The sequence below is a fragment of the Daucus carota genome, chromosome 8, assembly GCF_001625215.2.
Source record: "Daucus carota subsp. sativus chromosome 8, DH1 v3.0, whole genome shotgun sequence".
NCBI classification, from domain to species: Eukaryota; Viridiplantae; Streptophyta; class Magnoliopsida; order Apiales; family Apiaceae; genus Daucus; species Daucus carota.
In genome coordinates this window covers 4,606,755-4,610,886 of record NC_030388.2, presented here as the reverse complement: position 1 = coordinate 4,610,886, position 4,132 = coordinate 4,606,755, and the positions used below count along the sequence as shown (strand labels likewise).

Below are 4,132 nucleotides of genomic sequence, written 5' to 3'. Positions count from 1 at the left end.
TCTAAAGATGCCATATTTAAAAGATTTCGAAATAATAACATTTTTGTTGTGTTCCAAAATATTACACACGTAATAAAAATATTACCTGTGTTAGGAATATGTGATGCTTCATGATACAAAGTATTTTATTCTCACTTAGAATAAAATTGCATGAAGCTTATCAATTGATGGCATGCTAAGGCAGTATCAATTGATCAGATTGACCCATCAATGGCTGATGAGGTATTGTAACAAAGCTGGAGTATCTTAGCAGTTGATGTAATAATAATGTGAACTTTTAGATTAGCAGTTGATCTATCAATGGATGTGTAGATAGGGTGACATAATTGTAAATATGAGAAGTCATGTAATCTATCCAAGTGAAGTGAAGATCGATCGCTAATCATGAAGTATCAATGGCTAACTGGAAGAAAGATTATCAACGGCTACATCAACACCATTATCCCATAATTCAAAGAAGTATCAACCGGTAATATTAGCAGTTGATGATTAGCAGTAACAAGTCAAGATAAAGACAAAGAGCACATGGGTTGATGTGACAGATACTGCACCAGTTTTGGAAGCTAAACAAAAGCAGTTTAGTCAAATATTGAGAACCTCGAAGCCTACCATTTCTGGCAAAACAACAAGGATTTCAAGCTGCCACTACGCCATATATGGCCTATCGCAATGGTGTAAACACGAGTGTTGCAAAATTATGTTGCATTAGAGGCACTAATCCATACCTATCGCAACGATAGCCATTCATGTCCATTTGATGTTGCAATAGCCAACACTATATGTTGCATAGAGTATTGGTAAAATAATTTTTGTAATATGATAATAAAATGTGCATATAATATGATTAATTTATTAAATATAATATTTTAAACATGAAATATTAAAATATAATTATTATATCAAATAATCAGATTATACTTAAAATAATAAAATTTGAAACTAATTAATTATTTCTAAGCAATTACAATGCAACTGAATTACATTTTTAAAAATATCAAATACATAATAAATTTATATTTTTAAATAATTAATAAATTCAAAGTAAACTGAAATATTAATATAAAATATAAAAAATAAATAAATTTGGGTGTTCCCGCTGCTGAAAAAGCGAGCGGCAAACTTTCCCCCCCCCCCTGTTTCATTTCGAGAGACAAAAACAAACAAAACAATTAATCGGGGCTTTCAGACACAATACACACTCACTCCGCTCACACAAACAAAACTCACTCACCTCCGCTCAAACTCACCCCTCTCCGCTGCTCAAATCCACCTCTCCGCTCAGATACACCGTCTCCGCCGCTCACACTCACCTGTAATTAGGTAAAATCGGGGTTTCAGGTTTTCAATCATGGCTTCGATTCAGGGCTTCGATTCAGAGCTTCTTCGATCGACGGAATTAGGGCTTTCTTTTCTTCATTTTGTTTTTACGTTGCTTTTCACTGTTATGTTCTTATTTTGTGTCTTTATTTTCCTTAGGGCTTCGATTAAATTGGGGTTTTACTGGAACTAGGGCTAGCTTCGATTTGCAGCTTCGATTTGCTTGGATTTAAGGTAAAATCCGCTATAATCCTTTGATTTTCACCTTGAATACATGCTTTGTTTTTGATTTTATATGTAAATGTATGTGTATTTTGTGTTGTGATTCTCTCTCTCTCTCTCTCTCTCTCTCTCTCTCTCTCTCTCTCTCTCTCTCTCGCTCTCTCTCTCGCTCTCTCTCCCTCTCCCACCCACACTCTCTCTGTCTGTCTCTCTGTCTCTCTCCCCTCTCTCTCTCTGTCTCACTCTCTCCCTCCCCCCTCCCTCTCACACTCTCTCTGCCTCTCTCTCCCCCTCTCCCCCTCTGTCTCTCCCCCTTCTTAGAGTCTATGTTAATTTGAGCTATTTGACTTAAGTTTTGTATTTTTTTTTAAATTTTATATGTAAATGCTTGTGTAATGTTGTGTATTTTTTTAGATTTGAATGATTTAACTGTTCAACTTGTGATATCATATAATTACTGTAAATGTGTGTTTGCTTATAACGATTTAAGATTTGTATGGAATTAAGTAATTAAGTATAGTTACTGTTAAATTAAGAATAGCATATAATAAATTAAGATAGTATTCCTGATATAATAATATTTAGACTTTGGATGTTCTTTTTTTCTTAAGCTTGTCTTGCTCTGTGCTTTATATCCATGGATGTTCTTCTGTGTATATAGAATTGATGTTTGCCATGTACTTAACTGTGTTAGTTAGACTATAATTATGTGCTTAGATTCCCTGTTTCAATATTAGCCAAACGACCCCCATGATCCATCTTAACTAGTAAGTACTGGTAGTTTTGCTATATGAAAGCGAAAATCATAATATACATGCATTAAGAGTCTGAACATTATGTTAAAATGAACATTATGTTAAAAATTGAAAATGTACGAAAATCAGATTGCATTAAGAGTCTGAACATTATGTTAAAAATAAATAGGCCTAATATTGCTCATTATCTTCTACATTATTTGTACAGTTTATTGCTATAAATATTTATCTTTTTTACTTTAAGTCACTTTTTTTTAATTTAAGCCAAACGACCCATCAACTTGTTTAATATATCGCAGTTTCATGTGTATTCATTTAAAGTATATTTTCCATGTGCATTTCTGTTTTGTAGGACGATATCGAAAAACAAATCAAAATATCAGGAGATGGCACTGATGAGCTACTACTTTCTGGTGGCAAGAAGCATGGGAAGACTTGGCTTTACGGGAGGTGTCCAAATGCAGCCAAAGTCCTTCGCAGTACAAGTTCAGGGAATAGTTACGTGGAAGACCTGGCATGTAAGATCAAGGAAAGTCTGGCCGAAGATGTCAAGGAATCAGTGAGCAAGCAAGTCCAAGAAGAAGTGGATGCTCAAGTAAACAAGAAGGTCCAACAAAACTTGACCTTGGCGCTTAAAAAAATTGCGGAGGCAAACCCAGGCATCAAAATTAATATGGAGGATTTTTGTCCAACAGCTTCGAGTGATGATGAAAATGGTACGCCTATAACTGGCGGTGCTAGCTGCTAGGTTCTCCATGTTGTCTCCATCTCCAGTAGTAATAGTATTAACCTATTTCCTGCTTTTGGGTATATTTTGGTCATCAACTAGTTGGTAAATTAAAGATTTGGTAATTTCTTTTGTTTTAGTTTGGTGAATTGTGAATTGTGCTTTTGGTTGGAGTTGGTGAATTGTGGATTTGGTTGGAGTTGGTAGCTGCTTGGATTTGGTTGAACTTGTGTAGCTATTTTGGTTTGTAGATGTTGAATTGGTTGGATTTATTGGGAATTTTAATATTTTAAACAGTATATTTTCAATTTGTTTCATGAAAAAATGTTGCCATTGATTCATAAAATGTTGCAGCTTGATGTAATAAAATGTTAAAAAGCTCTCTTTAATGTTGCACTAGCTCATATCTATGTTGCAGTTGTATAAGAAAATGTTGCAATTGCATAACTAATATGTTGCAGTAGAATAACAGGTGTCCATATGTGGGACTGACACGTGTCTCCATATGGTAGAGACACGTGTCTTCATCAGGTAGTGACACGTGTCACCAGACTGTAGAGACACGTGTCACCATCTGGTAGAGACACGTGTCAGCGTCCCATAGAGACACGTGTCAGCCACTAGACTGACACGTGGCACTGGGGACCCAGAAGTGGGGCCCACATGTGGGACCCACAAATGGGTCCCGTTTTTTTTTAAAATAAGGAGGTCTAACGTAACATAAAATATTTGTTGCTATAAGGTAGTCAGATGTTGCAATAGCGGTCTATTGTGACAGAAAAGCCCGTGTTGCAGTAGGTAACCATTATGTTGCAATAGAAGCCTAGGGCAACATCGAAAAAAGCAACTTAAATTTTATGTTGCAATAGCCAATTTTCGGGCTATGGCAACATATTTGGGGGTTATTGCATCATTTTTTTGATGTTGTTGAAGGCCATATATGGCGTAGTGTGCCAAATGCTGTATCAAGTCCAAGAAATTCTATATTTGTTTTAGCTAGAGGTTGAGTAGGACAATGCTTTTGCAGACTAGTTTTGTTTGTAATAGTATATATTCACTTTGTAATTTTACATTTCAAAGTATCCAAACACCAAGAACTGAAGAGCAAAGC

General features: G+C 35.4%; 1 long non-coding RNA gene across 1 annotated transcript; it reads left to right on the top strand.

Annotated features, from left to right (window-relative positions):
* Positions 1 to 896: 896 nt before the first annotated feature.
* LOC135148273 (uncharacterized) lies at positions 897 to 3,322 on the top strand. The gene is made up of 3 exons (XR_010286255.1): positions 897 to 1,320; positions 1,477 to 1,551; positions 2,647 to 3,322. It is a non-coding gene; the product is annotated as an uncharacterized LOC135148273 (long non-coding RNA).
* Positions 3,323 to 4,132: the final 810 nt, after the last annotated feature.